The sequence below is a fragment of the Giraffa tippelskirchi genome, chromosome 2, assembly GCF_054371585.1.
Source record: "Giraffa tippelskirchi isolate mGirTip1 chromosome 2, T2T-mGirTip1v1.2.pri, whole genome shotgun sequence".
NCBI classification, from domain to species: Eukaryota; Metazoa; Chordata; class Mammalia; order Artiodactyla; family Giraffidae; genus Giraffa; species Giraffa tippelskirchi.
This window is the reverse complement of record NC_137276.1, coordinates 130,709,084-130,736,443: the sequence shown is the minus strand read 5'-3', so window position 1 is coordinate 130,736,443 and position 27,360 is coordinate 130,709,084. Positions and strand designations below refer to the sequence as shown.

The window sequence follows — 27,360 nt, the reverse complement described above, 5'->3', positions numbered from 1 at the left end:
CTACTCACTGTTGAAAAGGCAGGCACATTCCAGTCCAGCCACCTTTGGTAATGCCATTATCCCTCCTACCCTTGTCCACCTGGCTGAATCCTTCCTATTTCCAAGGACCAACTCAAGGCCCAGCTCTTGTATGAGTCGTCACCAACCACACCAGGATGCATAAAAAGTCTTTCTCCCTTTGAAGTCCTAAATTAGATTATGCAACATTTGAAACCACTCATTTGGGGCTCAATATAAACTCTCGCTGTCTATGGGGTCACACAGAGTCGGACATGACTGAAGCAACTTGGCAGCTTGGCATACTAATATTTCTTTATCTTATTTCTATGTCTTAAGTCCTCAAATAAATCTTGAGTCCCCTGAGGGAACAGACTTCAGTCTTCTTTATCACTATATTTTATATTACCTCTAACCAGGAACAAATTAATGTTACATGAGCTTCACCTAATAGGATTTTAAAGCATTCATGCCAGGATGCTAAGCAAGTTACTATTTGTAAGCCAAAGATGGGAGTATATATCATCAGAAAATTTCAATATTTCATTGTTTCCACATGCCATAATATAGGACAATAGTTTCTTTAATTAAAATAAAACTATAGAAGTCCCAATGTGTTCTCAAGCCAGGAAAGGATAACTACTGAAGACAAAGCTATTTGCACCTGCTGAAAAAAGCAGCAATAAGTTTAATCGCAGCAAGTAGTTTCTCTGCTAGACTCCACATAAAATATGACTGTGCTGCACCCTGCAGTCTATGGGAAAAAGGGATTATAAGAAAGCCTATTCAAAGATTAATCAATGTTTGGGCAGGAAATAATTTTCCTGCTGTTTTAGAAATACTAATCAATTTTCTTTCCAATGTTGTCATTACACACTGAGACTACACAAAAGAATTGTACCTGTAATCACCATTTCATGTTTGGAAATAAGAGTTCTACATTCATTTTCCTTATTCTAGAATCAAAGAAAATGAAATTAGTGTCTATAAAACCACATTACTCTATAATATGACCTTTGATCCTCTGAAAATAATCTCAGGAGTTAACTACTGTGTTCACTGAGTCCTCTCTGTGAGAATACAGCTGAATTCTGGGATAGGCCTTAACAAGCAACTTCCCAAGCTCTCTTTTAAGAAAGTATGCTATCAGGAGAAGAAATATACAGATAAAGGAAGTCTTGGACTCTGAGAACTCCACACTGACTTACAATATGTAGATCCAAATTCCCAACACCATGTTGCCAAATTCCATTTCCACCCCGGGGTCCACACTGGGATAATTCCATCTGGTAAGTAAATGGTCATGCTAGGTATTCCTGTGGATTCCAGAACACTCAGGTAGACCCTAGGGAACCAGATGCAAACTGGGATTCAATAAAATGTCCCCAAGCTGTTCCATGTTTTCCACCCAAGAGGATTCTAGAAATACCTCATCAGTGCAAGCTTAACACCATGTTTTGCAACATAGTGTTTTCCAAAGGCACTGCCAAAGGAAATATTTTAAAGGTATCATTAGCAAATGAAGTTGGTATTCCTACTGAAGATCACTCTTTAAAAGGTATGTGGAATCTTAAAAAAAAAAAAAAAATGATACAAATGAATCTATACACAAAACAGAAAGAGACCCACAGACATAGAAAACAAACTAGTTACCAAAGGAGAAGAGAGAGCGTAAATAAGGAGTTAAGGATTAACATATATACACACTACTGTATATAAAATAAGATAACCAACAAGGAGATTCTGTATAGCACAGGGAACTATACTCAATATTTTGTAATAACCTATAAGGAAAAAGAATCTGAAAAAGTATGTGTATATCTGAATCACTTTGCTATACACCTGAAACTAACACAACATTGTAAACCAACTAACTTTCAATAAATAAACAAATAATTTTTCAAACAAAGCAAATGAAACACTCTGGAAAAAGTCATCCTAAAAGAAAACAACCTACATTCACTTAAGCCAGCATGTCCCCAGCTTATCTGAAATCCTACTAATACTTCTCTGGGCATATGAACTTCCCTCATAGCTCAGTTGGTAAAGAATCTGCCTGCAATGCAGGAGACCTCGGTTCATACTCCTGGGTTGGGAAGATCTCTTGGAGAAGGGAAAGGCTACCCACTCCGGTATTCTGGTCTGGAGAATTCCATGTACTGTATAGTCCATGGGGTCACAAAGAGTAGGACACAACTGAGCGACTTTCACTTTCACTTTCACATCCCTCTTCGCCCCGTGATTTTTATGCACTAAGTATCTCATCTCTACTACTAAAGAAATTCCAATAAGAAAGATGCATACAGTCAAGTTTTATTTTTAGTGTCACAGGGAAAAACTGCCAAGGCATCTCCCAAAGTGACATTCATTACTTTGGCAAATTTGCCATAGTATAGAGCCTGTGCAAACTCAAAACTGACTGTGTCAGCACACCAGAGAGATTCCGAATTTCCCTGGCAGATCCACAGTATAACCATAGTCATAAGCACAAACCTAGAATGTCAATTTATTACATTACAATTAGCAAGGGACTTCCCTGGTAGTCCAGAGGTTAAGACTCCATGCTGCCAATGCAGGGGGCCCAGGGTTCAATCCCTGGTCAGGGAACTAGATCTCACATGCCACAACTAAGACCCACCACAGCCAAATAAATACCTAAAAAAATAATAAATACTGAAAAAAATCAATCAATAAATTAAAAATTACAATTAACAATAAGTACTCACAGAAACACCATCATTCTAACGTGCAGAGCTCACCCACTGCCTTCCCTCTGGTAGATTCACTTGGGAAGCCAAATCATAAAAAATTGCTAAGCACACAAACAGGGGAAAAAATGATTAGATGAATGCATTTTTAATGGCATCAGACTAAGAAAGAAAGTCCTAAAACTCTTCTGTCCATTCCTGCAGATGGGCAATTGTTGTCTTTGCAATTTTATCTAAAGTGTAGGGAAAATCATTAGAAAGCTGAGTCAATTTTTATGATCTATATCATAAAATTTGAGTAAAAACAGTGAGTTTACTATGCAAACACAGCTCCAAAACAGGTCTCCCAAAATCAATCTCCCTGTTAACCCCGAAGCTCTACCAATACAGAAAATTTGGAACTCCTTTTGTTATCATAAACCTCAACATCTATTGGCAACTCTTGCTCTAACTGTATCTCCTTACTAGGGATGGCCTCATCAAAGATATTAAAGTTAGGTCTACTACTACGGCTGCTGCTGCTGCTGCTGCTGCAGCTAAGTTGCTTCAGTCGTGTCCGACTCTGTGCAACCCCACAGACAGCAGCCCACCAGGCTCCACCGTCCCTGAGATTCTCCAGGCAAGAACACTGGAGTGGGTTGCCATTTCCTTCTCCAGTGCACGAAAGGGAAAAGTGAAAGTGAAGTCGCTCAGTCATGTCCGACTCTCAGCGATCCCATGAACTATAGCCCACCAGGCTCCTCCGTCCATGGGATTTTCCAGGCAAGAGTACTGGAGTGGGGTGCCATTGCCTTCTCCGACTACTATGGCTACCTCCCCTAAAAAAGTAATTTGGTCACTTCCCATGTTTACCTCTAGAAAACAAGGTTGTTGTTTTTTAATGTCTATTTAAGGATTGAAATGAATTCAATTTGACAGTATTTTTCTTTAATTGGAAAATGTCCCAGTCAAGGGACTTCCCTGGTGGTCCAGTGGTTAAGCATAGGCCTTGCAATGGCAGGGGGTGAGGGTTTGATCCCTGGATGAGAAACTAAGATCCCACATGATACAAAGCAATGAAGCCCACCAGCTGCAACTACTGAGCCTGCCCACTCTGGAGCCCAAGTGCCACAACTAAGACCCAACACAGCCAGATAGAAGATAGATAACTAAATAAATACAGATCACAGTCGAAAAAAATCAAGGTTTATAGCTCATCCTAAAGTATCTGAAGAGTTTAGCCCAATTGGACAAGGCTAAATACAACATGGCAATAACAAGCTGAAGCAGAACACAGTTTTTCCTTCACATGGGTCGTGCTTCCTCTGGTGCTCACCCTGACTGCCCACCACTCCCTGTTGTCTTACAGCCACTCTTGGTGGATATCTACGCTTGCCAACCCCTGCTTGATCCAGCATGGGTTGATTGAATTCATAGATATTGTACATATTATGGCTCAGATGGTAAAGACTCTGCCTGCAATGCAAGAGACCCAGGTTCAACCCCTGGGTCAGGAAGATCCCTTGGAGAATGGAATAGCAACCCACTCCAATATTCTTGCCTGAGAAATCCCATGAACAGAGGAGCCTGCCTTGCTACAGGGGTCGTAGAGTCAGACATGACTGAGCAACTAACACTGTCACTTTCTATCTTCACTTGTACAGTGTTTTCAAGTTCCAAAGGGTGAGTGCACTGCACTGCTCAAGTTTTCCTTATATAAGTTGCGCCATTCCCTCTGTTACTCTACAACCATGAAAGAGAGGCAGGAAGGCAGAAAGGCAACCAGACCACCTAGAAGTTTAAAGCAAAAGGAATCCTGGAATCCAGTGTTGGATCCCTTAAGCTAAGGTCAGTCAGAAGGGATCTACCACATAGTAACCAAAACCTCCTTTTTGCCACTCATTTCTAGATTTCACTCTTCCATTTCTACCCCAGGAAACTACTCTATGAAGCTTTCTGTAAATATATCTCCCCACTCTATCCCAAGCACTAACTATATATGCAGAGCCCAGTGTAAAATGAATATTCAGGGCCCCTTTCAAATTACAAAAAATTGTAACAAATAACAAGATAAGGACAGACAGCTCAGCATTAAACCAAGTATGCCCTTCTAAACGTGGGAACTTGTTCAACCACACGGGTCACATGCCTATGAATCCAGCCCTACCCTCTTCCTTTCTTCTAATCAACCTCTACAATCTCTTTGTGGCCTCCAAGGGTCCTGCCCTTGGCTTGGCAATCTGAATCTGACCTCATTTGCTTCTGACTGTGTTTCCTGCAACGAAGACAAGCAATTCTTTCCCTGGCACAAAGACTGGCCTTCTTGACAAGATGCATAGCATAGCATTTACATCTATATGGTCTATGACTCCAGAGTTATTCAATGAAGCAATAGTCATTTGGAAAAAAAAAAAAAAAGAGGGCAAGCATTTAAGGCCCAAACAAAACATCATTTTGTTAGAATTCCTTCTTTACATGCACAAATTTACCTTGATGATAACAAGGATTGCAGGTCAAGGAAATTCATTTGTCTTTTATAAACTCATGTTTCCATTCTTATTTATCACCTATATAATCTATACACTTATGACGATATCATTTTTATTTACTTTTTCTTATTCCTCCCTTCATTGACCATTCAACCAACAGACCCAGATGGTCTCATATAAAGTTTTCCAAAGCATAGCACATTGCACAAGATGTTTAGTTAATTACTTTAAAGTAAATTGGAAATAATATAATGAAACAAATATATAATGAACAATTTTTGAACAAATATAATGAACAACATGATGAAATCAACCTGTGAGTAGAGTTATTAAATTTTTTCAATGTATTTAAGTAAAATAAAGTAAGTCAATTTTAATGAAAAATATTGAGAAAATAAGAGTAGGAGTGGAACTCAGAAAGTAAAAAAGATAGAAGATAGAACTCAAGAGAGAACTCATATAATTTAATGCAGAAAATACTGCCTTAGATAACACAGCAAGAGAACTCTGTTTCTTAAAACAAAATGAGGATTTGTGTCTATTTCCTCCAGTGGAGCTGATGTCTCCTTTAAAAGAACAGTGGTGCACGAACTTGCACTTAGAGAACATTATCCAGGGCTTCCATAATCCTTATCAAATGAGCCCAGTAAAAATTCACAGAGAGGTCAAAAAGAAACCAACCAGTCTAAGGAACTTTAAAATGCTTGAAATGTACATGGTAGTAACCCAGAGTGCTTTGTTGACCAAAGTTGGGCTGACTAGAGAAGTCCATTCAGAAAGCACAGAAGGTGTCCAACCTCCACTAAGCTAATCTACTATTTACATACACAGTGGATGGTATAAAGACACCTTTATGCAACAAAGACACAAGTTCTAGGGCTGGCCCTGTCATGAATGAATCATATGACCTTAACTGCTACGGAGGGAATGTTTGTGTCCCCCCAAAGTTCTTATCCTGAAGCTCTAACCTCCAACATGATGATATTTGGAGGTGAAGCTTTGGGGAGGTAGTTTTAGATAAAGTCATGAGGGAGGAGCCCCTATGATGGGATTTGTTGTTGTTTAGTTGCTAGGTCATACACAACTCTGTGCAACCCGATGGACTGTAGCCAGCCAGGCTCCCCTATCCATGGGATCCTCCAGGCAAGAATACTGGAGTGGGTTGCTGTTTCCTTCTTCAAAGATGACAGGATTAGTGCCTTCATAAGAAGAGGCAGAGACTGGAGCTTTCTCTTTCTCACTGCCAAAGGATGATACAAGATAAGACAAGAAGGTGACCATCTGCAAATCAGGAAGACAGCCTTCATAGACACCAAATCTGGGGGCAATCAGACACTTTGATCTTGGACTTCCCAGCCTCCAGAACTGTGAGAAATAAATATCTGTTGTTTAAGCCACCCAATCTATGGTATCTTGTTATACCAGCCCCAGTTGACTAACAGACGAAGACATAAAGCAACTCCTGTAACTTCCTTGCATCTATGGATCAAAGATACCAAACTTTTAGAGTTGAAAATTCAGCCTAGCCTGATGAAAATCAGGTTCAATAACTTGCTCAAAGGCACACACTTTCGTGCTAGAGATACAAAATCAGTACTAGAGCAAAAGACTCTGAGTCTCCTGGCCAGCATTCCAGGCCTCTCCCAGGCTGTTTCCTCTGCCTAGAAAACCCTTCCACCACCCCTTGTCTCTCTGTGAACTATATCACATCTCAAGGCCAAGTTCAATGACATCTATGAGAAGCATTACCTGGCCTGGGCTTTCCCACCATACCAGTCAGAGTTCTGACTGTTCTTCTCTATCCCCATAATCCACAGTGCTGTATCCATTCAGTAACATATTTCACTACACTGTACCTTAGTTAGTTAACTTTTCATTCCTTTTCCTCAGTACACTGTAAACTCTTTGAATAGAATGAAGTCTTATTCATCTTTATATCTCTAGTAACTCCACAAAGCCTGCTGCAATGAAGGTATTCAATAAATAAATGTGGATTAATTTACACAAGATGTACATGAAAATACTATATTCCAAATTCCAATCAATAGAAGAACCAGGGACTATCATTAACTACACAAATATTACTTGTAGAACAAAACAGAGTACCGTCCCTAGCATCATTTCCTATCCAGGGATCTCTAGGAGTTAGAGAGACTTACAATGTCCACTTGGAAAATGGAACATATGTCAGGCATTACACTAGGTGTTCTGGATTTAATCTTCACAACAACCTGCAGATTTAAGTACTACTATATCCATTTTACTGATAAGAAAACCAAACCTCAGTGAGCCTAACTTTCATTAAAATAACATGAAAAGAAGGAGCTGGGACTCAAATATAGATTTCTTATACCTCTGCTCTGGTCCCATTACTTCATGGCAAAGAGATGGGGAAACAGTGGAAACAGTGAGAGACTTTATTTTGAGGGGCTTCAAAATCACTGCAGATGGTGACTGCAGCCATGAAATAAAAAGATGCTTGCTCCTTGGAAGAAAAGTTATTACCAACAAAGACAGCTTATTAAATAGCAAAGACATTACTTTGCCAACAAAGGCCCATCTAGTCAAAGCTATGGTTTTTCCAGTAGTCACGTATGTATGTGAGAGTTGGACTACAAAGAAAGCTGAGCACCAAAGAATTAATGCTTTTGAACTGTGGTGTTGGAGAAGACTCTTGAGAGTTCCTTGGACTGCGAGGAGATCCAACCAGTCCATCCTAAAGGAAATCAGTCTTGAATATTCATTGGAAGGACTGATGCTGAAGCTGAAACTCCAATACTTTGGCCACCTGATGTGAAGAACTGACACATTTGAAAAGACCCTGATACTGGGAAAGACTGAAGGCGGGAGGAGAAGGCGACGACAGAGGATGAGATGGCTGGATGGCATCACCGACTCAATGGACATGAGTTTGAGTAAACTCCAGGAGTTAGTGATGGACAAGGAGGCCTGGCATTCTGCAGTCCATGGGGTAGCAAAGAGTCGGACACAACTGAACAAATGAACTGAATTGAACACCTCTGCTCACTGCTTCACACAGATTCTAAGCTTCTCACAAACAGCTCATGTGACCCTAGAAGGTGGTCTAACAGATTACTGATGGGGAAAAAAAAGCAAAACACCAAATCACTTCCCATAAACTAGCAATACAGAGGGCCTTTAGCTGCCTGGCCCTCATCCTTTCTGTACCTTGCTTTGTGTAGCAGGAGTCATGCTAGCTGGCTTAGACTAACTTGAAATAATATTTTAAACAGAACACCTTATAACATAATTTTGAGCTCTTTAAGCTTAATTCCACTCAAATTAGATCATGATACTAGAGTTCACAAAGGACTGCTGGCAAAAAGAAAAGACATAGGAATGAAGCTGCTGTTGCCATCCACTCATATTTGAACCACATCTAATACTCCCCAGCCCAACTCACCACTGATTGTTACTCAAAAGTTAATTCATGGACTTCCCTGGTGGCACAGTGGAAAAGAAGCCACCTGCCAATGCAGGGGACACAAGCTGATCCCTGGTCCAGGATGATTCCACGTGCCATGGAGCAATTAAGCTTGCGCACCACAACTACTGAATCCACGCTCTAGAGCCCGGGAGGCACAACTACTGAGTCTGTGTGCCACAACTACTGAAGCCCACATGCCTTAGAGACTGTGCTCCACAACAAGAGAAGCCACTGCAATGAGTAGCCCATGCACCACAGTGAAGAGCCCCTGCTCACCACAACTAGAGAAAGCACACATGGAGCAAGGAAGACACAGCATCAGCAAAAATAAAATAAATTAAAATCTTAAAAAAAAAAAAAAAAGCTGGTGCCCTCCTCACCATCCCACACCATTTTAGGCAAGTCTTCCAGCTTCTGGGACGGATGCATCTGACACCAGGGGAAAAACTACAGTTGCGTGGCCCCTTGCTCCATCTACCTGGCTGTCCACCTCCTGGCTGTGGCTGTCTGTTTACAAGCCTCACGCCCATGGGTTCCCTATTCCAGCACCGGGAAGGCCTTCCGGGATTATGGCCTTAATCTTGGCTTGAACCATGGCTCTTCAAAGAGATCCTGGGAGAAAATGATTTCACTGCTTCTACAGAGAAGCACATTGGAATGTTGGACACTGGAGATCAAGCCCTGAGCCTTTGGAGTGGGAGTACTGACCTAAGACCCTAGAATACCAGAGAACCAACCCTAGGGAGTATCAGATAGTGAGAACTCACACAAAGAAATCACTTGAATACAAGACCCAGTATCACCCAACAACCAGTAGCACCCTGTGCAGGATGCCTCACCTGAACAACAAAAAAAACAAAAATACAAGACCAGCATCAGCAGACAGGAGTACCACCTCACTCAGCCTTGCTATCAGAGGAAAAACAAACAAACAAACAACAACAACAAAAAAAACTCAGCACAAATCTCACATTATATGAAGCTTACACAAACCACTGGACCAACTTTAGGAAGGCAGAAACCAAAAGGAAGAACTCAACCTGGAAGCCTGGGAAAAGGAGACTTCAAACACAATAAGTTAAAAAAAAAATAATGAAAAGGCAGAGAAATACTACACAAAAGAAACACAGAAGTCCAAATAAATGAAGAGGAAATAGGCAAACTACCTGAAAAAGAATTCAGAATAATGATAATAAAGATGATCAAAAACCCTGAAAAAAAAGTGCAGAAAATGCAAGACTCAATTAACAAAGACCTAGAAGAATTAAGGAATAAATATACAGACACAAACAACATAATTACTGAAGTTAAAAATACTCTAGAAGGATTCAATAGCAGAATATCTGAAGCGAAAGAATGAATCAGTGAGCTGGAAGATAAAATGGTGGAAATAACTTCTGAAGAGCAGAATAAAGTAAAAAGAATGAAAAGAACTGAGGATAGTCTCAGAGACCTCTGGGACAATATCAAATGCACCAACATTTGAATTATAGGGGTCCCAGAAGAAGAAGAGAAAAAGAAAGGGTATAAGAAAATTTTTGAAGAGATTATAGTTGAAAATTTTCCCAATATGGGAAAATTTAACAGTCAATCAAGTCCAAGAGGCACAAAGAGTCCCATACAGGAAAAATCCAAGGAGAAACATACCAAGACACATACTAATCAAACTAACAATGACTAAACACAAAGAAAGAATATTAAAAGCTGCAAGGGAGAAGGAACAAGCAATTATACAAGGGAAACCCCATACGCTTAACAGCTGATCTTTCAGCAGAAACTCTGCAGGCCAGAAGGGAATGGCAGGATATATTTAAAGTAATGAAAAGGAAATATCAACAACCAAGATTACTAAACCCGGCAAGGATCTCATTCAAAATTGGTGGAGAAATAAAAAGCTTTTCAGACAAGCAACAGTTAAGAGAATTCAGCACTACCAAACCAGCTTTATAGCAAATGTTAAAGGGACTTACATAGTCAAGATATATAACAGAAGAAAAAAGATCTACAAAATCAACCCCAAACAATTAAGAAAATGGCAATAGGAACATATATATCAATAATTACTTTAAATGTAAATGGATTAAATGCTCCAACCAAAAGACACAGACTGGCTACATGGATACAAAAGCAAGACCCATATATACGCTGTCTACAAAAAACCCACTTCAGACCTCAAGACACATATATATATAGACTGATTGTGAGAGGATGGAAGAATATACTCCATGCAAATGGGAAGTAAAAGAAAGCTGGAGTAGCAATCCTCATATCAGACAAAATAGACCTTAAAATAAAGACAATTACAAGAGATAAGAAAGGACACTACATAATGATCAAGAGATCAATCCAAGAGGAAGACATAACAATTGTAAATAACTATGCACCCAACATACGAGCACCTCAAAACATAAGACAAATACTAACAGACATAAAAGAAGAAATTGACAGTAACACAATAATAGTAGGAGACTTTAGCACCCCACTCACACCAATGGACAGATCATCAAAACAGAAAATTAATAAGAAAACACAAGTCTTAAATGATACATTAGATGAGATGGATCTCCTTGATATCTTCAGGACATTCCATCCAAATGCAGAAGAATACACCTTCTTCTCAAGTGCACATGGGACATTCTCCAGGATAGACCACATCTTGGGTCACAAATCAAACCTCAGTAAATGTAAGAAAACTGAAATCATATAAAGCATCTTCTCTGACCACAATGCTATGAGACTAGATATCAATTACAAGGAAAAAAATATAAGAAACACAAACACATGGAGGTTAAACAACATGTTTCTAAATAATCAATAGGTTACTGAAAAAATCAAAAGGGAAATCAAAAAATTTCTAGAAACAAATGACAATGAAAACATGACAACTCAAAACCTATAGGATGCAGCAAAAGCAGTTCTAAGAGAGAAGTTTATAGCACTACAATCCTACCTCAAGAAACAAGAAAAACGTCAAATACGTAACCTAACTTTACACCTAAAACAACTGGAAAAAGAACAAAAAAACTCCAAAATTAGCAGAAGGAAAGAAATCAGAAAGTTCTAAGCAGAAATAAATGAACAAGAAATGAAAGAAACAATAGTAAAGATTAATAAAACTAAAAGCTGGTTATTTGAGAAGATAAACAAAATTGACAAACTTTTAGCCAGACTCATCAAGAAAAAACGAGAGAAGAATCAAATCAACAAAATTAGAAATGAAAAAGGAGAGGTTACAACAGACAATGCAGAAATACAAAGGATTATAAAAGACTATTATGAACAACTATACAACAATAAAATGGATAACATGGAAAAAATGGACAGATTCTTAGAAAAGTGCAATCTTCCAAGACTGGACCAGTAAGAAATAGAAATTACAAACAATCCAATTACAAGCACTGAAATTGAAGCTGTGATCAAAAATCTCCCCAAAAACAAAAGCCCAGGAACAGACAGCTTCACAGGAGAATGCTATCAAACATTTAGAGAAGAGCTAATGCCTATCCTTCTAAAACTCTTTCAAAAAATTACAGAGGAAGGGACACTTCCAAACTCATTCTACGAGGCCACCATCACCCTGATACCAAAACCAGACAAAGACAACGCAAAAAAAGGAAACTACAGGCCAATATCACTGATGAACATAGATGCAAAAGTCTTCAAGAAAATTTTAGCAAACAGAATTCAGCAACACATTGAAAAGCTCATACACCATAATCAAGTTGGGTTTATTCCAGGAATGCAAGAATTCTTCAATATATGCAAATCAATCAAGGTGATACACCATATTAACAAATTGAAAGATAAAAACCATATGATAATCTCAATAGATGCAGAAAAAGCCTTTGATAAAATTCAGCACCCATTTATGATTAAAACTCTTCAAAAAATGGGCATAGAAGGAACCTACCTCAACATAGTAAAGGCCATATATGATAAGCCTACAGCAAACATTATTCTCAATGATGAAAAACTGAAAGCATTCCCCCTAAGATCAGGAACAAGTCAAGGGTGTCCACTTTCACCACTATTATTCAACATAGTTCTGGAAGTCTTAGCTACAGCAGTCAGAGAAGAAAAAGAAATAAAAGGAATCCAGATCAGAAAAGGAGAAATAAAGCTCTCAATGTTTGCAGATGACATGATACTGTACTTAGAAAACCCTAAAGATAGTATCAGAAAATTACTAGAGCTCATTAGTGAATTTAGCAAAGTTGCAGGATACAAAATCAATACACAGAAATCACTTGCATTTCTATATACTAACAATGAAAAACCAGAAAGAGAAATTAAGGAATCAATCCCACTTACCACTGCAACAAAAAGAATTAAGTATCTAGAATAAACGTCCCTAAGGAGACAAAAGAACTGTACACAGAAAATTACAAGACACTAACGAAAGAAATCAAAGGTGACATAAACAGATGGAGAGATATTTCATGTTCCTGGGTAGGAAGAATCAATATCGTGAAAAAGACTATACTACCAAACACAATCTACAGATTCAGTGTGATTCCTATCAAATTACCAATGACATTTTTCACAGAACTAGAACAAAATATTTCACAATTCATATGGAAACACAAAAGACCCCAAGTAGCCAAAGCAGTCTTGAGAAAGAAGAATGGAGCTGGAGGAATCAAGCTTCCTGACTTCAGATTATACTACAAAGCTACAGTCATCAAGACAGTATGGTACTGGCACAAAAACAGAAATATAGACCAATGGAACAAGATAGAAAGCTCAGAAATAAACCCATGCACCTATGTGTACTTTATTTTTGACAAAGGAGGAAAGAATATACAATGGGGCAAAGACAGCCTCTTCAATAAATGGTGCTGGGAAAACTGGACAGCTACATGTAAAAGAATGAAATTAGAACACTTTCTAACCCCATTCACAAAGATAAACTCAAAATGGATTAAAGACCTAAATGTAAGACCAGAAACTATAAAACTCTTAGAGGAAAACATAGGAAGAACACTTGAGGACATAAATCAAAGCAAGATCCTCTATTACCCACCTTCTAGAGTAAAGGAGATAGAGAAGGCAATGGCACCCCACTCCAGTACTCTTGCCTGGAAAGTCCCATGGATGGAGGAGCCTGGTAGGCTGCAGCCCATGGGGTCGCTAAGAGTTGGACACGAGTGAGCGACTTCACTTTCATGCATTGGAGAAGGAAATGGCAACCCACTCCAGTGTTCTTGCCTGGAGAATCCCAGGGACGGCAGAGCCTGCTGGGCTGCCACCTATGAGGTCGCACAGAGTCGGACACGACTGAGGTGACTTAGCAGTAGTAGCAGTAGAGTAAAGGAAATAAAAACAAAAGTAAACAAGTGGGACCTGATTAAACTTACAAGCTTTTTCACAGCAAAGGAAATGATAAGCAAGGTGAAAAGACAACCCTCAGAATGGGAGAAAATAATAGCAAATGGAACAACTGACAAGGGATTAATATCCAAAATATACAAGCAGCTCATACAACTCAAGGCCAGAAAAACAAACAATCCAATTAAAAAGTGAGAAAAAGACCTGAACAGACATTTCTCCAAAGAAGACATACAGATGGCTAACAAACACATGAAAAGATGCTCAATATCGCTCATTATTAGAGAAATGCAAATCGAAACTACAATGAGATATCACCCCACAGCAGTCAGGATGGCCATCATCAAAAAGTCTACAAACAATAAATGCTGGAGAGGATGTGGAGAAAAAGGAACACTCTTGCACTGTTGGTAGGAATGTAAATTGATACAGCCACTATGGAAGCCAGTATGGAGATTCCTTAAAAAACTAGGAATAAAGTCACCATATGACCCAGCAATTCCACTCCTAGGCATATACCCTGAGGAAACCAAGACTGAAAAAGACATATGTATCCCGTTGTTCACTGCAGCACTATTTACAATAGCTAGAACATAGAAGCAACCTAGATGTCCATCAACAGATGAATGCATGAAGAAGTTGTGGTACATATACACAATGCAATATTACCCAGCCATAAAAAGGAATGCCTTTGAGTCAGTTCTAATGAGGTGGATAAACCTAGGATCTATTATACAGAGTGAAGTAAGCCAAAAAGAGAAAGATAAACATCATATTCTTACGCATATAAATGGAATCTAGAAAAATTTACTGAGGAACCTATTTACAGGGCAGCAATAGAGAAACAGACATAGAGAATGGACTTATGGACATGGGGAGAGGGGATGGGAAGATGAGATGTGTGGAATGAGTAGCATGGAAACTTACATTACCATATGCAAAATAGATAGCCAATGGGAATTTGCTGTATGGCTCAGGAACTCAAACAGGGGTTCTGTATCAACCTAGCAGGGTGGGATTGGGAGGGAGATGAGAGGGAGGTTCAAAAGGGAGGGTATATATGTATACCTATGGCTGATTCATGTTGAGGTTTGACAGAAAACAACAAAAGTCTGTAAAGCAATTATCCTTCAATAAAAAATAAATAAATTTTTTTAAAAAGTTAATTCAGACCACACACAGGTTAATTTTTAATCATATGGCCAGTGATGAAAACCCAGATTCTCCCTGGTTATTTAAACAGAAACCATGTTTAAATAAGTGCATTCCAACGCACCTAATATTCAACCCTCTTGGGTGCTGTCCAAAGTAGGTACAGGCTATCGCTAGTACTGTTCAACAGAACTCCATTCCCAACACCAGTTTCTGGCATGGAACAGGAATTTGGAAAATGCTTTGCTGATTTATACTCTGTGCTAAAGTGGGCAATTAGAAAGTTTCTTTAAGTAGTTCCTAAACACTCTTATTGTAACCTTAGGCATGTTTACGAGTAGCAAATTCAAAGCTATTTTTAAACTATTTGGTTTTGAAACTACACAAGAAAACATACCATCAAGATTCATCAGAAAACCATCTGGAGTACACTTTCTAGGTCTTAATTTTCCCCACTGTAGAATGTGTTACTGTAGACTGAGGATATGATCTGAATTATCAATCTCACATGGATCTTGAGGCTGGAAAATTCATCAATAAATGTAAAGACTAATTTTCAGAGCAACACAGTATAATTATGGCTTGACTTATTTCTTTTTTATGTGAATCCAAACTCCTCTATTCCATTTAGAAAATGAAATACTAGACTTGTAGGGTGTCGTAGGGGGCTTCCCAGTGGCTCTAGTGATAAAGAACCCATCTGCAAATGAAGGAGATATAAGAGACACAGGTTCGATCCCTGGGTTGGGAAGATTCCCTGCAGGAAGGTATGGCAACCCACCCTAGTATTCTTGCCCGGAGAATCCCATGGACAGAGGAGTCCAGCGGTCTGCAGTCCATAGGATCACGACACAACTGAAGCAACTTAGCAGCAGCAGGATACTGTGGGAATAATATAAAATCCTCTCACTCCCAGGGAAAAGTTTATAAATTACTCCCCTCTGTAGTTTTACACCACCTCAAACTCAATGCCTCCATAGGAAAATTCATATGGTTTTCCTTTCTGATCTAGCACCAGATCGTGATTTAGAACTCAGGGTCAAAAATCCTTCCTTGGGAAGGTTACAGGATTACATGAGCTAATCATCATAAGGACTACAGCTGTCTGTTGACATTCAATAAACAGCAGTTTTCATGACAACGGCCAAAAGGATAACAAGAATGAGAATGATGATGAGAACAGAACAAATCTTTAAGTGTCATTTTAAATGAAGCTAAAAAAAAAAAAAAAAAACCCATTGTACCCCCAAGAAATGCCTAATAGCAAGGAAGTAAAGTTTACCCAGCCAACATTCATCATGCCAGGCTTCTGAAATTCCTTCTTGTTTTCTCAACTCACCTAAGAATTACAGTCCTGTTTATATGGCAGGTCAATCCACTTGTGTTTCCCAGGCTGAGAAACAGCTGTCAGAATGCAGCTTTGCAGGCTGAGGTGCAGCATGTGTGAAGGACACTCTACTGTGTTAAGGAACACAGTATGGAAAAGTATGCAGGTGATGGGGCCAAAGCCTGAGATTTCTACTCTCTTTAAAGAACTGGAAAATATCTGTATATTCATCCTGCACCTCCCACTCCCTGATAAAGCAAAGTTGCTGCCCCCTTAATAACTCTACCTCCCAAACCCTTCTTAAAGCTCAACCATCTCTCTGCCAACTGATGAGTCGAGCTGACAGGCTACAAGTGAAATCCTATTCTAGCCTGTCTACCTGCAGGATGCCAAGGGAGTAGTTAGTGAGGCAAGAAGGGAAGAGGAGGCTCCCCAATGAGGAGGGTGAAAAAGCCATCTTTTACAGATAGATGGAAAAGAGGAAACTGTATTTGATGTCCACTTAAAAAACATGAAAGCAAAAGTGCCTTCTTCTCAGGTAGTTGAGTTAGCTGTCTGGCAGTCTCCTTAACCACAGTCTTGCCTTGTTTTAATTAGAAGAATATGAGAGGAAGGAGAATCTAAGCAAGTGAGAAGTGGGACAAAGCCTGGAAAGGCCACTTCTAACAGTTATTTGTGGACTGAAAAGTAAGGTGGGTAAATGCCAGATGTCCTCCCCTCTCTCATCCCGTTCACACATTCATGTAGCACATTTACTGACCACTTACTGATGCCGAATACTACAGAAGCTGTCAAGCACACAGAGAAAAAGAACTGAGTCCCTATACTCCAGGAGATGGGTGTTGATAAACAAAAACAAGGAAGGAGGGCATTCCAGGTTTAAAAACAACAACATTTAACTGGTAGAAAAAATAACACATGCAGAGGTAGCCAGCAAGTGCAGAGCATATTCTGGAAGACTGAGGAGACCTGATACTTCTACTGCTTGTTCTTCATTGGGCCAGTAAATGACAACATGTATCATGTTCTCCGGAGAAGGCAATGGCACCCCACTCCAGTACTCTTGCCTGGGAAACCCCATGGACTGAGGAGCCCGGTAGCTGCAGCCCATGGGGTCACGAAAAGTTGGACATGACTGAGGGACTTCACTTTCACTTTTCACTTTCATGCACTGGAGAAGGAAATGGTAACCCATTCCAATATCCTTGCCTGGAGAATCCCAGGGACGGAGGAGCCTGGTGGGCTGCCGTCTATGGGGTCGCACAGAGTTGGACACGACTGATGCGACTTAGCAGCAGCAGCAGCAGCAGCATGTTCTCACTATGTGATATCCCTGCCCTGGAATTAGTTGTTGTTCAGTCACCAAGTTGTGTCCACCTCTTTGTGACCCCATGGACTGTAGCATGCCAAGCTTCCCTGTCCTTCACTATCTCCTGGAGTTCACTCAAACTCCCGTCCATTGAGTTGGTGATGCCATCCAACCATCTCATCTTTTCCTCTTGCCCTCAATCTTTCCTAGCATCAGTCTTTTCCAATGAGTTGATTCTTCGCATCAGGTGGCCAAAATACTGGAGCTTCAGCTTCAGTAACAGTCCTTCCAATGAATATTTAGGGTTGATTTCCTTTAGGATTGACTGGCTTGATCTCTATGTTATCCAAGGGACTCTCAAGAGTCTTCTCCAGTACCACAATTTGAAAGCTTCAGTTCTTAGGTGCTCAGTCTCCTTTAAGGTCCAACTCTCACATCATCTGTGACTACTGGAAAAATCATAGCTTTGACTATATGGACCTTTGTCAGCAAAGTGATATCTCTGCTTTTTCCTTCTAATCACTGGTCTCCTTTATTAAACTAAGAATGGCAACTCTGTTGGAGGTACAAAGATTCAGACTCCAATGTTTGAGTTAAGGGCAGTTTCTTTTCAATTACACATCTCTCTCAGGGTATCTCGATATTTGCTACTTAGCTGTTTTGGTTGACTTGGCTATAAATAAAAGGTGTTTAGGGCATTGTCTTTTGGTTTAGTTTTTAGTAGTTCTACCTAACTCTATATTGCTGAAAGGTTTTCTCTTCTTGAAGTTAGAGCAAGCTATGGAATCTAAGGAAATAATGCAGGAGATCTAAGGACTGTGGGTGGGCGGAGCACAAAGGGGGTCCATTATCATATGTTCCAGATATGAATGTGGTTCACTCCTTATCAAAAATAATAATCCCTACACACCCCCATAACCTGCTAGACCCTTTCAATATGCTTGGTTTTATCCCTAATACCCATCACTATCCAACCTATCCTACTTTTTATTAACTTATTTATCTATCTATAATCCATTTGACCCTCCTGAAGAGAAGGGATTTTTCTTTTTTATCACTACTGCATCTCTATCATCGATAATAGTACCTGGCATAGAGTAGGCATTTTATAAGTCTTGTTGAATGCATGCTGAATAAATGAATTCTATGGGACAGTCCCAGTTCTAAATACTTTGTCACACTGTCCCCATAAACATAACCCTACCTACATCATATGTTCTGATTTAGAGTTTGGCAACTATGGTCAAGACATGAAATATACACATGTGTAGGTAAAGTAGCTTAATACCTGCTATTCATAGCTCAAAGTATCTTACTATCTGCCATTTGTAGAGACACATAAGTATTATACTTACACAGCATCAAGCAGTAGTAACCTACTAACCCACATGGTTTCTACACACATTAATCTACACTTAATTAATCACATTAAGCCATTAGTCAATGGGTGAAGTGCAGAAGCCTGAGTGAAAACACAGCTTAATAGCCATGCCTTTGCCAAATGTGTTATTTGGCCATGTTTATACTTTCTGTGCTATACCTCCAAGTGTCTTCTTTAAAAGTAGAAGTCTTTCTGGACATTATAGCATGCATGCATTTTTCCCTCAGTTCTGCCACTCTTACCCTTGGAATTTATAAAATAGACACCTTACACCAAAACTCTTTCCCAGTAGGCATTTTGTATATGAAGGCACACATAGGGACTTCCTTGCTAGTCTTTGGAACTCTGCATTCAAATGGGTATATCTTTCCTTTTCTCCTTTGCTTTTTGCTTCTCTTCCTTTCACAGCTATTTGTAAGGCCTCCTCAGACACCCATTTTGCTTTTTTGCATTTATTTTTCTTGGGTATGGTCTTGCTCCCTGTCTTCTGTACAATGTCACAAACCTCTGTCCATAGTTCATGAGGCACTCTGTCTATCAGATCTAGTCCCTTGAATCTATTTGTCACTTCCACTTTATAATCATTAGGGATTTGATTTAGGTCATATCTGAATGGTCTAGTGGTTTTCCCTACTTTCTTCAATTTAAGTCTGAATTTGGCAATAAGGAGTTCATGATCTGAGCCACAGTCTGCTCCTGGTCTTGTTTTTTCTGACTGTATAGAGCTTCTTCATCTTTGGCTGCAAAGAATACAATCAATCTGATTTCAGTATTGACCATCTTGTGATGTCCACGTGTAGAGTCTTCTCTTGTGTTGTTGGAAGAGGGTGTTTGCTATGACCAGTGCGTTCTCTCAGCAAAACTCTATTAGCCTTTGCCCTGCTTCATTCTGTACTCCAAGGCCAAATTTGCCTGTTACTCCAGGTATTTCTTGACTTCCTACTTTTGCATTCCAGTCCCCTAAAATGAAAAGGACATCCTTTTGGGGTGTTAGTTCTAGAAGGTCTTGTAGGTCTTCATAGAACTGTTCAAATTCAGCTTCTTCAGCATTACTGGTCAGGGCATAGACTTGGATTACCATGATATTGAATGGTTTGCCTTGGAAACGAACAGAGATCATTCTGTCATTTTTGAGATTGCATCCAAGTACTGCATTTCGAACTCTTCTGTTAACTATGATAGCTACTCCATTTCATCTAAGGGATTCTTGCCCACGGTAGTAGATATAATGGTCATCTGAGTGAAATTCACCCATTCCAGGCCATTTTAGTTTGCTGATTCCTAAAATGTCGATGTTCACTCTTGCTATCTCCTGTTTGACCACTTCTAATTTGCGTTGATTCACGCAACTAACATTGCAGGTTCCTATGCAATGTTGCTTTTTACAGCATTGGACCTTGCTTCCATCACCAGTTACATCCACAACTGGGTGTTGTTTTTGCTTTGGCTCTGTCTCTTCATTCCTTCTGGAGATATTTCTCCACTGATCTCCAGTAGCATATTGGGCACCTACTGACCTGGGAAGTTCATCTTACAGTGTCCTATCTTTTTGCCTTTTCATACTGTTCATGGGGTTCTCAAGGCAAGAACACTGAAGTGGTTTGCCATTCCCTCTCCAGTGGATCACACTTTGTCAGAACTCTCCACCATGACCCATCCATGTTGGGTGGCCCTACACGGCATGGCTCATGGCTTCATTGGGTTAGACAAGGATGTGGTCCGTGTGATTAGGTTGGTTAGTTTTCTGTGATTGTGGTTTTCAGTCTGTCTGCCCTCTGGAGGAAAAGAATAAGAGGCTTATGGAAGCTTCCTGATGGGAGAGACTGACCGAGGGGGAAATTGGGTCTTGTTCTGATGGGTGGGGCCATACTCAGTAGATCTGTAACCCAATTTTCTGTTGATGGGTGGAGCTGTGTTCCCTCCCTGCTATTTACCTGGGGCCAAACTATGGTGGAGGTAATGAAGATGATGGTGACCTCCCTCAAAAGATACCATGAATATACTGCTACACTCAGAGCCCCCAACACTGCAGCACACCACCACCAACCCACGCCTCCGACAGAGATTCCCGGATGCCCACAGGCAAGTCCAGGGCATTCTCCTGTGGGGTCACTGCTCGTTTCTCCTGGGTCCTGGTGCACAAGGTTCTGCTGCGCCCTCCAAGAGTCTATTTCCCAGTCCTGTGTAAGTTCTGGCAGCTCTATGGTATATGTAGTAGCAAGGAGAGATAAGAAAGCATTCCTCAGTGATCAGTGCAAGGAAATAGAGAAAAACAACAGAAAAGGAAAGGCTAGAATCTCTTCAAGAAAATGAGAGATACCAAGGGAACATTTCATGCAAAGATGGGCTCAATAAAGGACAGAAATGGTAAGGACCTAACAGAAGCAGAAGATGTTAAGAAGAGGTGGCAAGAATACACAGAAGAACTGCACAAAATAGACCTTCACGACCCAGATAATCACGATGCTGTGATCACTCACCTAGAGCCAGACATCCTGGAATGTGAAGTCAAGTGGGTGTTAGAAAGCATCACTATGAACAAAGCTAGTGGACGTGATGGAATTCCAGTTGAGCTATTTCAAGTCCTAAAAGATGATGCCGTGAAAGTGCTGCACTCAATATGCCAGCAAATTTGGAAATCTGCTGGAAAAGGTCAGTTTTCATTCCAATCCCAAAGAAAGACAATGCCAAAGAATGCTCAAACTACTGCACAATTGCACTCATCTCACACGCTAGTAAAGTAATGCTCAAAATTCTCCAAGCCAGGCTTCAACAATATGTGAACCGTGAACTTCCAGATGTTCATGTTGGTTTTAGAAAAGGCAGAGGAACCAGAGATCAAATTGCCAATATCCGTTGGATCATCAAAAAAGCAAGAGAGTTCCAAAAAAACATCTATTTCTGCTTTATTGACTATGTCAAAGCCTTTGATTGTGTGGATCACAATAAACTGTGGAAAATTCTTCAGAAGATGGGAATACCAGACCACCTGACCTGCCTCTTGAGAAACATGTATGCAGGTCAAGAAGCAACAGTTAGAACTGGACATGGAACAACAGACTGGTTCCAAATAGGAAAAGGAGTACGTCAAGGCTGTATACTGTCACTCTGCTTATTTAGCTTCTATGCAGAGTACATCATCAGAAACACTGGGCTGGATGAAGCAGAAGCTGGAATCAAGACTGCCGGGAGAAATATCAATAACCTCAGATACGCAGATGACACCACCCTTATGGCAGAAAGTGAAGAAGAACTAAAGAGCCTCTTGATGAAAGTGAAAGAGGAGAGTGAAAAAGTTGGCTTAAAGCTCAACATTCAGAAAACAAAGATCATGGCATCTGGTCTGATCACTTCATGGCAAATAGATGGAGAAACAGTGGAAACAGTGTCAGACTTTATTTTGGGGGGCTCCAAAATCACTGATGATGGTGATTGCAGCAATGAAATTAAAAGACACTCCTTGGAAGGAAAGTTATGACCAACCTAGACAGCGTATTAAAAAGCAGAGACATTGCTTTGCCAACAAAGGTCCATCTAGTCAAGGCTATGGTTTTTCCAGTAGTCATGTATGGACGTGAGAATTGGACTATAAAGAAAACTGAGCACCGAAGAATCGATGCTTTTGAACTGTGGTGTTGGAGAAGACTCTTGAGAGTCCCTTGGACTGCAAGAACATCCAACCAGTCCATCCTAAAGGAGATCAGCCCTGAATGTTCATTGGAAGGACTGATGTTGAAGGTGAAACTCCAATACTTTGGCCACCTGATGCAAAGGATGTCTCATTTGAAAAGACCCTGATGCTGGGAAAGATTGAAGGCAGGAGGAGAAGGGGACGACAGAGGATAAGATGGTTGGATGGCATCACTGACTCAATGGGCTAGTTTTCAAGTAAACTCCTGGAGTTGGTGATGGACAAGGAAGCCTGGCGTGCTGTGGTCCATGGGGTCGCAAAGAGTCAGACACAACTGAGCGACTGAACTGAACTGACTGATAGGGACTTCCCAGATGGCTCAGTAGTAAAGAATCTGCCTGCAGTGCAAGAGATCCAGCTTCTATCCCTGAGTTGGGATCCCCTGGAGAAGGGCATGGCTAGCCACTCCAGTGTTCTTGCCTGGGAAATCCCATGGACAGAGGAGCCTGGCAGGCTACAGTCCATGGGGTCGCAAAGAGTTGGACACAACTAAGCAACCAAGCACACACACACATACTTCTAAAAGAGGGGGGAAAGAGAGAGTGTGTCAAGAAGGAAGACTATTGTTACTTCTAATTAAGCCTCTTTAAACATTAAGATTTTAAAAAGAAAAAAAAATCAGATCATGAAAAAGAATCTCTGGGGAGAACAGGATTTCTGCTGTAAACCAGCCCTCGCAGAGGCTGATCATATTTGCAGGGGCAAAAGTCCATTATTTCCCCAACAACTTCAGAAATATTATTCTCTGGTCACAGGACCAGAGAGGGAGGGAGGGGGAACTGTCCTCCTTCTAAATGGGGAAGGAAAGCAGCCAAGCAAAAAGAGCTGTAGAAAGAACAATGGCCTCCTGGTGAGAAAGCGTGTTAAGTAGGTCGGTATCGGATCCACATTTTGTTGCACACAAATCCATCACTGTTCCTTTGTATTTTCTTTTCCTTTTCTTTCCCTCTTCTTTTCTCCCCCCTGCCCTATTCACTATTACTGTCATCTCATGTGAGTTTTTTTAAATCATGATGTATTTGCTCAATTATCTGTAGACCTACAGCCTCTTCATCAAATTAGCCAATCTCTATTTATAGCTGATAATTCTGTACAGGAGATCTAATGAAATTTCCTGAGAGTGAGAAAACTAAGTCAAATTTTCTGTTGCTGTTTTCGACCCAAGGATTGTTGCCATTAGCCAAAAATTTGTTTCAAAGAGTGCTATAAATGTATCTTTTTAAAAAGATAGTAGTGTTCAAAAAGAAAAACTGGGCTGAGTAGTATCAGGAGATAACATTTCCACAATTTCCTTCACTATCTACTTCAAGATCATATTATCTTAAAAAATTAACTTTGAGAGACAAAAAGATAAAATAAACCTAAACAGACTTTGAATAATGATTCTATCAGGAAGGAAATTCATCTGTACCTGGTAAGCATAACTGCAGAAAATGCACTGATATATCTTCAGCAATTAATATGTAAACCTGTCAAAGAAACTCAACTATAATACTCAGTTCTCCAGTGTGACTTTTTTGTTGTTCACAGTAACACATTTTCATAGCAACTAATTATATCAAACATTTCATTTCACTTACTATACTCAATTTATCCATTGTCCTAATGGCTTCTAATGATATTAGAAAGCGTAATAAAGAAAAACTTAAAACATATAGCATCATTAAGCCAGGGTCTAATGAAGACCCCAACCACAGTCTGAGCAATGGATCAAAATCTATGTTAGGGCTTTCCTGGTGGCTCAGTAGTAAAGAATCTGCCCGCCATTGCAGGAAACATGGGTTCGATCCTGGGCCCACATGCCAGGGGACAACTAAGCCCATAAGTTGCAACTACTGAAGCCTACATGCCTAAAGCCCACGCCACACAACAAGAGAAAGCAATGAGAAGTCTGCCCACCACAACTAGAGAGTAGCCCCCACTCACTGCAACTGAAGTTTCAAAAGTCTGAACAGAAAGACAAGTTCTTACCTAGAATATTCAAAGGTTGACAAAACAACCAGAATGAGAATTAATAATAAACCCTGCTCATCTGGCAGAACTTGACTGCATCCTGCTCTGTTTTAACGCTGTTACTAGGTGTGTTAAGGGTTTGCAAAAATCAACCAGTCAAAAAGAATTTAGAAGCCTTGGTGCATTTCTCCTCCAACTGATGATAAAATTATTTCACAACACCAATGGCTCAAAAAAAGTGTCAAAGATGATAATACTGGCTCAAAAGTGTCAGAGCTGTTTTAACAGACAAATATTATCTTTCTTCTCGTCTTGTCATACTCTGCTGACTCAATCAGCCCTGCCAGTCAAAATAATGAAGGAGTTAAACATTAGCTAAGAGTGCTACTCTAAGTGACTTTGAAAAAGCTACTTAACTTCTCCAACTTGTTCCTCTGTCTGGGAAATGGGGAAAAATAATACTTGTCTCACTCAGTGGGAGGATGCAGTAACGCATCAAAGCAGGACTTCCCTGGAGGTCCAGTGATACTGTATAACAAAGTCAATAAAGACTTTAAAAATGATCCACACACAAAAAAAAATTCTTTTAAGGAAGGCATGAAAGCATTTAAGACAGCCCAGGCATATAGTACAAGCAATCAGTGTAAATGAGCTGCTGTTGTTACCAGCATTTTTTGGTTAAACCATTAAAAATGTCATTTTTTAGACAGCTACATGCAAAAGAATCAAACTGGATTACTTTCATACCATATACAAAAATAAACTCAAAGCGCTGTAAAGACTTAAATGAAAGATCTGGAATCATGAAGTTCCTAGAAGAAAACAGGCAGTATGCTCTTTGATGTCAGTCCTAGCCATGTATTTTTGGATACGTCTCCTCAGGCAAGGGAAACAAAAACAAGAATAAATAAATAAGATGACATCAAACTAAAAAGCTTCTATACAGCAAAGGAAACTGTCAATAAAACAAAAAGGCTACCTACTGAATAGGAGCAGATATTTGCAAATATTTCAATATCCAAAATATACAAAGAACTCATACAACTCAACATCAAAAGAAAAAACAGGCCAGCTAAAAATGGACACAGGATCTGAGTAGACAGTTTTCCAGAGAAGACATACAGATGGCCAATGGGCACGTGAAAAGACGCTCAACGTCATTAATTATCAGGGAAATGAAAACCAAAGCCCACAAGGAGATACCACCTCACACCTATCAGAATGACTGCCATCAAATAGACAGTTTTCCAGAGAAGACATACAGATGGCTAATGGGCACGTGAAAAGACGCTCAACGTCGTTAATTATCAGGGAAATGAAAACCAAAGCCCACAAGGAGATACCACCTCACACCTATCAGAATGACTGCCATCAAAATGACGACAAATAACAAGTGTTGACAAGGATGTGGAGAAAAAGGAAGCCTGTTGGTGGGAATGTAAACTGGTGTATACTACAGAAAATAGCATGGAGGTTGCTCAAAAAATTAAAAATAGAACTACCATACAATCCAGCAATTCCATTTCTGGGTACTTTCCCAAGAAAAATAAAAACACTAATTCAAAAAGATAATATACACTTCAATGTTCACTGCAGCATTATTTATAACAGCCAAGATATGGAAGCAGCCTAAGTGGCCACCCATGGATGAATGGATAAAGAGGATGTGGTGTGTGTGTGTATAGACTCATAGACTACAGCGAACAAACTGGTGGTTATCAAGGGAGAGGGAGTGGGGGGGATAAGTGAAATAGGTGAGGGGGATTAAGAACACAAACTTCCAGTTATGCAATAGATGTCATGGGGATGTAATGTACAGCATAGGGAACATAATCACTAATATTATAATAATTTTGTGTGGTGACCAATATTAACTAGACTTATGATAGTGATCACTTTGTAATGCACAAAAATATCAAATCACTATGTTGTTCATCTGACATTAATACAATATCATAATCAGTTATAATTCAATTTAAAAATTTCATTTCTATAAGGCAAAATGGCCTAATATTGGCAATTTCATATGGTTCACCCCAGAATTTACATTAATTATGATCAATTTATTCACATTAATAACAGTAGTAGTACTGACAAAGATTTTTGACTTCTTACAGTCCTACTCTAGGTTCCAAAATGTTCTCATTTTAGTTTGGAAATGTAGACAAATAGAAACTATTCTATTGCAAGTGCCTCTCTATGGATCAATCTTCCCAAAAAGTTGTGTCAAGAATAAGGAAAGCCAGGCTACATCAGGATGCAAAACATTACAAAAGAATGAGATGACCACAAGATTTTTTTGCTATTATATCGTTTAACCATTTGAGCCACTGCCATGCTTATGACACTGTCCTAGGTCCTGGAGCCTAGGAATTCAAATTAAGGAAAGTTAAAAGAAACCATGGAAGTTTAGAGACCTCAAAAGGAAGAATTTCAAAAATAAGGGTGAGTTCAAGGAAAATAAAATGAGGCCCAAAGGAGAAGGGAACATGTAAAAATATGGGACTAAAAAAAAATATGCTTATATATTTAATACTTTTTATTAAAAATAAATATATATTATTTCTCTGAGGCCTTCTGTAACAGAGCTTTGATTTG

At 39.7% G+C, this 27,360-nt stretch overlaps 1 protein-coding gene and 1 long non-coding RNA gene across 3 annotated transcripts in view; both read right to left on the bottom strand.

The window, feature by feature from the left end:
* Window positions 1–27,360, bottom strand: part of PPM1L (protein phosphatase, Mg2+/Mn2+ dependent 1L) — a 318,376-nt gene that overhangs the window by 215,167 nt on the left and 75,849 nt on the right. The window lies entirely within an intron of this gene.
* LOC145538538 (uncharacterized) lies at window positions 19,515–27,110 on the bottom strand. The gene is made up of 2 exons (XR_014076988.1): window positions 26,116–27,110; window positions 19,515–25,975 (listed from the first exon to the last, which is right to left on the bottom strand). It is a non-coding gene; the product is annotated as an uncharacterized LOC145538538 (long non-coding RNA).